Source organism: Lissotriton helveticus, chromosome 4_1, assembly GCF_964261635.1.
Source record: "Lissotriton helveticus chromosome 4_1, aLisHel1.1, whole genome shotgun sequence".
NCBI lineage: Eukaryota > Metazoa > Chordata > Amphibia > Caudata > Salamandridae > Lissotriton > Lissotriton helveticus.
The window spans coordinates 526074224-526086628 of record NC_136063.1 but is presented as its reverse complement, the minus strand read 5'-3'; positions in this window follow the sequence as shown (position 1 = coordinate 526086628).

Genomic DNA, 12405 nt, shown 5'->3' with positions numbered 1-12405 from the left:
CGCGTTTTGTTTCATTTTACATAGGAACTTAATCAGGGCTCCAGAATATTGTTGTGAAGGAATCATATATGAACTTTTTGGTACAGTATAATCACATATTGGGGAATATTCTCCTCCTTATAATAAAAGTAATGTCCAGGTCACAACGAAACGTGTTGGCTGGATTTTAACCTATATATTATTAATAAAAAAAGATTTTGGAATAATTATTCCAAAATCTTCTTTTATTGATAATATAGAGGTTAAAATCCAGCCAACACATTCTGTTGCATTTTACAACTGAACTTTATCAGAGCAAAGTTGTGAAGGAATCATATATGTCCTTTTTGGTACAGTATCATCACATATTGGGGAATATTCTCCTCCTTATATTCAAAGTAATTTCCAGCTCACAAATGGTATTTAGGAACGCTATTACATACCAGCTTTGGTACCCGAATCCGGATATCGGTGGTTATGGCATGCTGTCCGCTTTTGAAAACTTTTCAAAAACAGACTCCAATACGTGATTATACTGTACCAAAAAGGACATATATGATTCCTTCACAACATTTTTCTGGAGCCCTGATGAAGTTCCTTTATAAAATGGAATGAGACGTGTTGGCTGGATTTTAACCTATATATTATCAATAAAAGAAGATTTTGGAATAATTAAATTGGATGTGGACTTCTTTTCTGGTACACCTTTCTTTTGTTGAAAAAGTTCTGGATCTGGTTGTCAGTGGCACTCAACAGCGGTAGGTGCTGGAAGAACTGTGCACAGGACGCATACTTTGATGAATTTGGATTGAGGTGCAACATTTACGTCCGCCGCTGAAGCTTTTGTTTATTTACATATCTAAGCAATCATGTTCAACTTCATCAGTTACAGTTTCATTTCCAGGCAGTGGCAACAGAGTGGATGGATTCAAGATAGTGTATGTTTTAAGGGTTACATGCTCAGTGACCAAAAGTATTTGTTCATATTTCGTGAGTCTTCTGTTGGTCTTATACTGTGTCCGAGTATGGGTCAACAGTATTTCCACTCAATTGGGCACAAACATAGTTGTGAATGTCCCACGACTATGCTTTTACAGTGCTCAAGACTCACAAATGCAGATAAAACCACTTTCAAATATCCAGGGAAAGCTGAAGCAACAGGGTCAAGAAACGCCCAAGAAATAGGTTATAGGCTTGTGAATACTTCAATGCATTTGTGTCAGTAGTGAAAGAGCACAGTCTTCTTTTTTTTACTACAGAACAACATTTTATAACTAGGCATTATCAGAGCTGGTGCCCTACAAAGGCATTCTCGCAGCTCGGTGAAGCCAGTCATTAAACTGTCATCCCAAGGTAACACATCAGATATGTCTTTCTGTGTCAACCTCTGAAGAGGTTTTGCTGTTTAGAATAAGTTTGGAATCCTTTGTCAACATTTACCCACCATTCCTAAGAACATGAGGACTTCCTTTTGGGTAGTTGGTGGACTCTTGTTAAGAACCGTAGAGCTACTCTATAATGACACTTTCCTTGCTTCCTTTTCAATGTGATGTCCTAAGTACAGGACTTCAGTTTGGCAAAACTTTATCTTAGTTGGCATACTTTATGTCTGTTTTTAACCAGATGATTCAAAAGGGCAATAGTATCAATATTGCAAGCTTCCTTAGTATCTGATGCCATCAGCAGGTCATCAATATACTGTACTAGCACTGAGCTAATTGGCAGTACCAGATACCCAAGATTCTTTTAAAGAATCTTGTTGAATATTGAGGGGCTCTCCAGGCTTTAGGTAACACATTTGTCTCTCAATTCAACGGTCAGGTCCTCTCTAGAGGGTACATTCTCATGTCAGATTTCTGTAGGTGAGTTTGAAAACAACATTCTCAAAATTGGTATGAATTTCGATACTATTGGAGTGCGTTAGAGAGAACAATTTAGCTTACACAATAGGTCATGTCAAAGTAGATTCACTGGACGTTAATCACACACTACAAATCAAGGTCAATCCTCAAAGGACCATATTTTAATAGGAAATACTTCAGAAATTGGGATGGACAACTTTTTATTTGAAACTCCTACAACTTGGATACTTTCTTCCGAGAGGGGTAGGTTGGGAACCTCTGCTGTTCTTACAGTAGAACTTGTAGCACCAGTATCAACAAGGAAGGAGACACAATTTACATTTACCTCTCCATCCACCTATGGACCCTTTGGCTCCACCTCTAAGGCTATAGCAAGCACGCTGTCCTCCTCTCCCTCAGGCACCATCAGGCTGATGAGTCCTGATTGAAATTGTCTGTCAGAATCAAATACTGATGTGATGTTCTTTGATTTGAGAAATAGTTTCTGTTCATTTGCTGACTCTGATTCATATTGTAGCTTTTTACCTGAACATTCTGTTGAGGCATCAGAGCTTGTGGTATCTGCTTTGATTGTAATGTATTAGGATTTTGTATTCTCTGTCTTTGTGTCTGTTGAATCTGGACCATGTAATTTCCCTGACACTGTGCATATTCTCCATTCTGTATCTGATATGCTGCATTGTTTACATTAAACCTATACTTGTGTTTCCAATGCCCACATTTTCTGAACATGTGACATGAATTTGTTTTTATCAACACCCGTTCTAGAATCTACTGGAACACCATGACCTCTACCCTGTGACTGAAAATTTGGCTTTTGAAAACCATTAACACCTTGCATCATTGGAACTTGTATATCCTCCCTGTACCGGAACCGTGTTTTCAAAATCTGACTGATTCGGACCCTTCTGCACAGCTTTCACTTGTGCAGTTATTAACTTCTCTTTCCACTTCTTGTGTTTTACTTCAATCTCGCCTCCGCTGAATTTTGCAGAGCTCAAAATCTCTTCAAGTGGTCTGTCTTGCCAACAGAGTAAATGCTGATTAGTCATAAAAGTAATCTAAGATGTCAAACCATTCACGAATCTGTAAACAAAATGCCCCATATCTTTCTCTGACATATTTTATATTTCACTGTACTGTCTGAAAACCTGTATCAATCTCTTGTAATAGGCACAAACTGATTCTTTAAGTTCCTGTGTCGTTCTGTCAATTTTTAACCAATCAATCTCTTTAGGAGAAATTTTGGTTTTCAGGTTCTTTATTACCTGTTGGTATTTCTTTAATACCACTGGTGATGATGCACCTGTTTTAGGACATATCTGTTCTGCATCAGGCCAATCCACTGAAATGTTACACTCAGACCATATGTCACCTGGAAAACACAATCTCAAGCAAAGTATTTAAATCAATCCATAAAACTTTCAACATTTTCACAAACCTTTCAATCTGTCTGTACCATTTCACAGGATTTCAATTTCAGAAATTCATTTTTGACTGACAAAATATCAGACCTAGCCCAAGGCACATGCACATATCCTCCACCAGGTACTTCTCTCATAGGATGCATATGCATTTCTCCATCTGCCTCTTCGATTACAACAGGAGGTTTCTGCATTCTAGCTTTCTTTGTTTCCTACTTTTCTGACCATCTATCTTACCATTTATCTCTCATACCATTTCTTGATCAATGAAATTAATTCCCTAATCTGTAATTCCATTCCAGTTGGCTTCATGTTAGCAAAATCTTTGTCTCTAAAATATAATCTGTATATCTTTTGCAAAAGCTTTGATCTCTGAACATCAATTTCATACCTCTGAGCCAATTTAACTAGTTTTTGGAGCATCTGTCGAGCTTGTTAGGTAATGTCTTTACAGAGAAACAATAGTTCCTCCTCCTGGTAGGCATCTAATTGAAATGACTAAGAGTTCCAAAAATAATTTCTTCTAACTCTACCTTTAGCTAGCCAAAATCTAATGTTCATCCCTTTATTGTGATTGGAACCGTTTCCAGACTTTGAATATTAATAGGGGTACTAAACCCTTTGAGCCAATATTCAAATTCTTGAGGAGTAAATCCTGATTGTTTTCTTTGAGGATTCGAATGCAAATCTCCATTGTTCAACTGTCCACTCATTTCAGGTTGCACATTTAATGCGGATGTATCAGGAACTAAAATTCCCATCGGCATGGTACTGTCAGAAGGGCTGTAACTCATTTCAGGAGGCTCACTGGTTCTGGGGAGATAAAAAGGTGGTAACCTCCGAACCATTTTGCTTGCAGGGCCAAATTGTGTCCGATTTAAAATGGAACCTGTACTCTTAGTACCTGTTGTATTGCTTTTAGTCGGAATCATAGACATCTGAAGCAAAGATCTTGTTATGCGGGTTAAGGAGCAGGTCCACATTGTTTGGGTTAATTGGTGTTATATCCACTGATATAGACATTGGATTACTTACATAAGTGGTAGTAAGGAGCCCTGTATTGGTGGTCAGATAGGTTTTGGGACCTCATATGGGTTGTATCTTTCCCTTTCTCTTGTATGCTATGCCACTGAAGCCTACTTACTCCACCAGGCAATAAGTGCAAGCAGACCATCATCTTCTCTCTTTAATCCTGGATTCTATTTCTATGGAGTGTAGCTCTTACTGAAATGAGTTACTGGTCCAACCTTGCTACGCTACACAGTTTTCCTACCTACAGTCCCATAGATATTCCCATCTCTTCTGTGGCCACGATGCTTCCTGCGCTGCCACTTTAGCTAGTGAAGAGCTCTCTCCCTTTATTCTAGAACTGGCACCTGCTGTCCAATGCTCTTCCTCCATCCTCATGCCTCATGTATCTTCTGTCTGACCCTTTTGGGCCAAACTCCATTCTTCTGGTTTTTTGTGAAGGTACTTAGACGTTGAGTCTTCTTAAACACTCCCTGACCCCAAAAACAGAGATGAGTGAAATGGGGAGTGATGGGACAGCTACATTTCCAGAGGGCTAGAGTCTTTGGCTCACCTGCCAGGCAGGTGGGTTCTGCATGTCTGGTTTCCTTAACATGAGCACACCGTGGTTGAAGGAAGAGCAAACAGAGATGGTATGATGATGATTATTCACTGTTTATTACCATTGTTATGAGGCTAATCGGTTGGATGCTATTGGATTTGTGTATTGCAGGCTGTGCCCTCTCACATATAAAATCAAGACAATTTATACTACTTCTGATTACTCTATTTGACTTTGATAACAACAGAGTTTTTCCTTGCAAAACTTCACATGCTATTCCAACCCTACTCTTAGAACAAAATATAACATATGCACACATCACAGGGCAGGCATGTTTGAAATTGCTAATGGTAAGGGGAAACTAGTAGTAGGTGGGCAGGTATATCTATAGATAGCAAGTCCTCTACTTTAAAGGATGAAGGACCCCATCCACCCTAGCATGGCATGCTTTATTTTAGGGCACCTCCTCACTCTTCTATTTGTGGAAGACAGAGGCGTGAGCTTCTACTCTCAACCGATGGGAGCTCATTCAGTATAATACAGAAAGGGGGCTCTGCTAGTTATATGTGTGAGTGTGCAATAGAATGCAGGGGGATAGAAACAAAATAGACTACTTCCTGGTGGACTTTCAATGATTTATTCTTGTCCCCAGTTGGTAGAAGGTAAAAACACAAATGGGTCAACATTTTTCTGACCCTATGAAACAGGTCTCTAGGAATTCGTTTGGAGCAGGGTAACCTCTCTGCCAATCAGCATCAACTGGTAAAATGATTATTAAGTAAGAAAAAAAGGTAACCAATAATTTGTTGATTGAAACACATAATGGCTGTTTGCTATGACCCATTTTGTTGAGTCGACAGGCCTCAACTTGGCAGACATAGTAAAGAAATAATTGGGGTCCAGAATGGTCCCTGTTTCCAGTATCCTACTGTGCCAAGATTTTGCATTTTTTACACTTATTAGTCTGCAGTCTGATGGTGTTCTTGCTGCGAGTGTGTGCACACCACCAGGAATGGTAAACTTCTATATGCAAATGATGGTGGTTTAGAAGATGGTGTGGGCTGGGAAGAGCAGCCAATGGAGTTTCATGAGCATTGGGGTCATGTGATCATATTTCTTCAAGAATTGGATTAGACATGGTCCAGTATGCAGGATGCCCTTGATGGGTACCTGTGTGGCATCTGGAAGGTCATAGAGCAGAATGTTACCACCATCCAGAAGTGGGAGAACAAGGGCTTGAACAGCAATTCGGAAGCTGTTTTCTGGAAGAAATTGTTTCACTTTGTTTGGAAGAGAGAGCTGTTACTAGGTCATCTTTGTGTTTTGGCAATGTGTTCTTTGAGGGTTGGATTGTGGTTCAGAGTAAATCCAAGTTGTTTGGCCTTCAGTGAAAGTTAGCTACCTATCATAATCCAAATGTCCTGATACCAGCTTTCAAAACGTTGTGGTTATTTAAATAATCTTGAGTTTATTGTTGAATTTTTCAATGTTTTTTTTTTCATCTTCAGCGATATCACTTCGTGTGATGTAATCAAGGGTCAAAGGGCATGTGATCTCTTGCTGCTCTCCTCCTGGGGTCTAGATATGTGATGTCATCAAAGAGGGCAAGGGCTAAAAGGTGTGTGATGTTACTTCCGCTACTCCTGACATTTTGGTGAATTGACGTCCATGCCCAAAGCCACTGAAAAAACGAATATCCATAGGCAAAAGTTTCACGGTGTGAGAATATAAAAGGAAGACTGAGTTCATCACACTGCCTGACTGGCCTTCCTTCAATCAGTGTCTCATAAAGATTCTGGAAAACTAAGGGGCAGATTTACATTTTTTTTATGTAGCACACTGCAGCAACCACAAATGCTGCCCTGTGCTACATGAAAAGAAGAGAGGAGGAGAGCACACTATTTACTAAAATGAGGTACTCTCCACCCATCTCACTAGCGCCGGCGCTGCAATTATCTGCTGTGCGCCACAGAGACACCTTTGTGCCATGGTGCAAGGGTGTCTCTGTGAGTCTAGCATAGGTTTTGTACTGAAAGGACCCCTCCCAGTACAAAATACTGCGCACAGACTCACTTTAACTATTTTCCACTTTGTATATGTGCTGTAAAGTGCAGCACACATGCAAAGTCGGAAATGGAAGGAGAAATGAAAGCATTTCTCCTTCCTTGCGCCTACTTAAAAAGGGCGCCGTTTTCTCACGCTAAACCCAATCTACTTTAGTTAGTAAATTGATTTCAGCATGAGAAACCTTGGGTGGTTGCATGGGTATGGCCATACACCACCCTTGGTACGCCTCCATAGCGCAAAGTAATGCAAAGTAATGTGAATTATACTGGAAAGTAAATGCGGAAAAAAGGATTTTGCACCAAAATGCATCACTTTTGCGATGCAAACACAGCACAAAATCTTAGTAAACCTCCCCCTTAGTGGAAGATTTGTTTTAAATACCTGCAACACTGAGCAACTACCTGCAAGGCTGTGCTGCGTGACAGGGAGGGAGCAGGAGAGTGCCATATCTTCAGAGATATGGCTCTCTCCACCCCTTTCCCTTGCGTCAGCACTGATTTCAACTGCTGTGCGCCAGGCATACACCTTAGCACATATCACTATGGTATGTGCATGACTCTAGCATATGTTTTGTTCAAGAAGAATACCCCTCCTGTACAAAATACAATACCTGGACATGATGCAAAGCTTTTCCTACTTTGTATGCATGCTGCACAGTGCAGAACGCATGGAAAGTCATAAAAGCACGGAGAAATTAAAGTATTTCTCCTGTTAGCACCTCCTTTGAAGGGGCGTTAACTTTTGGTGCAAAAGCATGTCAGCAAATCTGTGTAAACATGGTTTCGCGTCAAAAGGCATGGGTGTTGCATGGGAACGCCCATGTACCACCCATGTAACGCCCCTCGGTGCTAACGCAAAACAGTGCTTCGTGCAGTTCAGCGTAAAACAAGTTTAGCGATTGAAAGTAAATAGTAAAAAAAAACATTTAGGGCTGATTAGCGGCACTTTTGTGGTGCTAACCCAGCACAAAATGTTTGTAAATCTCCCTCTATGTGTCTAGAAACTTGTGCTTTAAATATGCGGTGAAATCTGATGGTCTACCAAAATACTCCTCGCTGGCTCGCTCCTTTTTCTTGTCTCACACACAGGAATCTGCATTGTTCAGATGATGAACAGCTCTGGGTTCCCTGTGGGTGTACACAGCGCACAAAATGAACCCCTGAAGTACACAGATTAGAGGAGAAGTCCAGTTTGATGTTGTTTAATCCTGTCAAAGTGTGTCAGCGGAAGCCTTCTGTGACCAATTCTGAAAACAAATCCCAGACACTGACCCTCCCATCTGATTACTTAGTCCACTGAATTGTGCAGTGGCCCTTGCCCTGCTAGGACAGAAAACGCTATCATGTAAGTATACCTCTACTTCCGGAAATCGGTAGAAAGAATGACAGCTCACGCATGTTTCAGTGGGGAGCGTTCATATTACAGCCGCATGCTACTGGTGTTTATGTCGCCAGGGTGTTTAAATATTTTAAGACATGCTACTCTGATGATGACAAATCATTTCTTTTCAGTTACCATCCTTAAAGCCAGCGTTCCAAAACCATAGCTGCACATATTTTGCGGGGACCATTGGTGATGCTGACATGACATCACAGCTTTCTAATGTACTTGGATAGTCCCGGATACAACGAACCTAATGTATTTAAGGGCAGATTTACAAGGGAATGCCGCGGCACAGCAACGCAAGCCCTTTGGCTGCGCCACGCTGCGGCACTTCCAAAGCACAGGAATGCGACATATTTACAATGATATGTTGTATTCCTGTGCTCTCCCCTGGCTGGCGCACAAACTGCTGCCATGCGCCCGCATTGTGCAAGGATGCCTGCGTCATGTGGAGATTGTTTTTGTACAGGAAGGAGCACCTTCCTGCACAAAAACAATCACTACAGGCATTTTCCTCTTTCAATGCTTGCTGTAGAATGCAGCATGCATTGAAAGAGGAAAAACGAGGAGAAATGAAAACATTTCTCCTCGTTGCTCTTCGCTAGGGTGAGGTAGCATTCAGACTCATTTCCACATTTACGATTCCTCCTAAATCTGGAAATGTGTCTTGTTCCATGGATGTGGCTGAGAACACCCACAGCAACACCCATGGAACGCCCCTTTCACGCAAAGTACTGCTTGTAAAGGTGCCATATTTATTGTAAATATGGAGCAGTAACATGCGCCACCAGTAGGTCACAAAAAGTGAGGTACTGGTGGCGCAGGGGGCTTGTAAATCTGCCTCTTACTGTTCCACCAAGAATGAGATAACTGGGGAGTTTGCTTTTCTGGGTGACTTCGTTGGTACATTACGGCACCGCGCACCACAAAGATGGGTCGAGCTATTGTGTGCTAAGGCATACCGAGTTTTTAGCATCCGCTTTCTGTTTTTTGTTGTTGTTTTTTTTACAGCGGCAGACCGGCCCCACGCTCCACAGACCTATTGCTCTCCGAAGGCCGCGTCCAGTCGCCGCTAACCTACTTATCCCCGTTCACCACAGCTGCTCAGAAGCCGCGAGAGGCTCTGGTGAAAGTAATGCCGGTGACAAGCAGATCAGCTCTGAAAGCGCACCGGACAAGTGGAGCGCGATTAACGCTACTAAAGCAGAGATAATCTGCAGCCTCTGATATTTTTTGCTCTCTTTGGGAAATAAACGGGGGGTCGAGGGGGGGGGGGGGTGCGGAGGGTCTTGTCACGAATCCCCTGTCCTTCCAAGGCCATTTGAAAGAAGGTTTGAACCGTTTTTGCCTAGAGACTCTCACCCTTGTGTCCCCTTAATTAAAGCATTCTTTTGTCAACCTTTGTCAGATCTGAACTCTTCACCGCCCCCTTAAAGAAATCAAAATAATAAATAACAGCAGTTATTCTTTCGAAATCGGGAAGTGATTTTTTTTGTTAGTTTGTATGCACAAATGGACAATTATATACTTTTAAAGTCCCCATTAAAGAGACAAGCACTCTTTCCTGAGACCGCTTGTTAAAGATGCCCGCGCATTGCAGATAGCACTGGAGGCTGCTAAAATGGCCAATTAGATAGCATTAATGTGCAAATTTTCTCAGAGAGATGTATGCGCAATGTTCCAGGGTTATTTAGCGACGCTAGACGTATGCATCTCTCCTCCTAGTCGAAAACCATTCTGTATGGAATTAGTGGCCCCTGCATGTGCTTCTGCAGAGCAACTTGATGTACGCCCGGATTATCTGTAGTGAGATGTAACGATGGGCTCGCCTATACCAGCGAAACATATTGTTTTTGATTAAACATTGTGCTGGAAAAACAGCTTATGTAAACGAGTGTTCACACACCCAGCAGACGATGGGGAGTCATGCACTGGTTTTGAAATTGTGCTTTCAGATATGGAAAGCCGTTTTATAAACTTGGCAGTATGCTGCACATACAGCATTATGCTCAATAATATATTTCTTCGTAATTTTTGCATCCCATGTTTCATGTTAAACAGATAGATGTGTAATTATTTACTTTGACATAATTTGCCCAGCTCAATTTAGGTTTGATTTCTGTAAACATTAAAATACTTCGCAATTCACGAGGAAGTTAGTTAAAAGATGCTACTAATATCTGTATACTTTAAGTACACGATTATATAAAAATAAATTATGCACATTTTTAATCAATTACAAAAGGCAATATCCCTAACTATGGGCATTTACCAGATATAAAGGACGCTGGAAGAATTACTCTACCATAGTTTTGGGCTGAATTGCTTATTAAATAGTTAAAAAGCAGAGTGCTAGTTAACACCTTATGCTAAGGTGAATTGTTTTTTGGCAATGTACTCCAAAGGATTGCGGTGCTTTTAGCTGGAAATGCAGCCTCATGTGTTGACATTGCTAGAGTAGTTCAGAACACAACAAAACATAATAAAAAGCAGAGCACAAGTCGAAATAACAAAAAACATAACCAAGCACAACACAACAAAACGGTCAAAACTAAATGCAACACAGTACACTAATACAGCACAAAAAACAACAGAACACATCCTCACCAAAACAAACTGCAGCACAGCAAACCTGCACACATATTCTTGCCATACATTACCGTCATCTCAAATCTGTTTTTAAAATATAGCTGTACAATCACTGCCACACTGCCTTACCACAATGGGCATGCAATAGCACCAGACAAAGATCTTTTATTTTCTGCCGCAGGTGTGATACTTACACAATTGCTGTTAGATATGCTTTGCTCTATATAACCGTGCACAGAATCTTAACTTTGCTAAAAATGAATGTTCTTGAGGACATAATAATCATGAAATGACTCCAGCCCACTCAAATCACACGTCACTGCTCCACAGCAGGGGGTGCATGGTCAGTTTGACCAGTCAACTATCCTGCTAGTGCACTACTGACCATTTATTAATACTATTAGAACAATCTTGCAGAGACAACAAGTGGTTTACAATACTCATTAGAACTTGGACTTTGTGGTTTCTAAGCAATGTTAGTTGAGAGGCACTGATGTGAAAACATACAACATGTGCCCTTAGAAAGGGACAGCAGCAGTAGAAACAATTGAGACTAGCGTTCCGACTGACCTCTAGAACATTTTAATATCACATTCATCCCGGTTGTGAAAAGAAACCTTTTATTTTCAGTTAGCCCACGTGCTGTGAATTTTCTGATTGCTCAGTCCACGGACTGCATGTTCGAATACACATTATAAAATGGCATGAGCGAGTTAAGCTTTGGTATCAAGCTAGGCCTGGGGACCACGCAAAGGAGTTGTGCAGTCACATGAATGCAAGTTTATTTTTGAAAATGTTTCGATCACAAAAGCTTCTTGTGGGCGACACATGAAAGATAATTTCTGTAATAGAAAAGTCTCTGGATTGCTGTAGTTCTCCGTCCTATGTCCTCTTTGGTGTCTAGTTTATCACTGCACGGTTATAAGGGCTCGTGGGGTTTGTACTCCCCTCAATAACTTAAGCATTCCAGGTTCAGCATGGAGTTTTCACATTGTTTACTAGAAAGACAATGTGTGACATTGAGCTATCATTAAATCTAAAGTAGCAGGAAGAGCTCAGAGACACTTATAAGACTTCAAGCCATCTTTCAATTGTGTGTTCCTTATTAACTAAGCATCAAAACACTCAATACAGTAACTCTGTTTTTCTTTTGAAAAAGAGCCCTTTTCAAGGACACACGCAAACGTACTTCCCTATTTTATGTAATGCACTAACTTTGAGCCATTTATATGGGTTCTTTACATCATACTATTTGGAACATATGAATGTGATGCACAACAGGAAAAAATAAATTCAAATTGCCTTTTACGTTTCCATTTCTGCTAATACCTAATGTGTTATTGCTTTCGATGGTGCTCCATCAGAACGTCTCTTCAAGGCACCAATAAGACCCTCTGAGATCTCTGCACGTAGGCTACATAATAATATAGACTTTGTACATTTTATGTTACATGCATATATACTATACACTGGAACGTTTTTATCTGAGCTATGAAGGCAAATGAGGTACATTGAGTTTGTGACAGCCTTT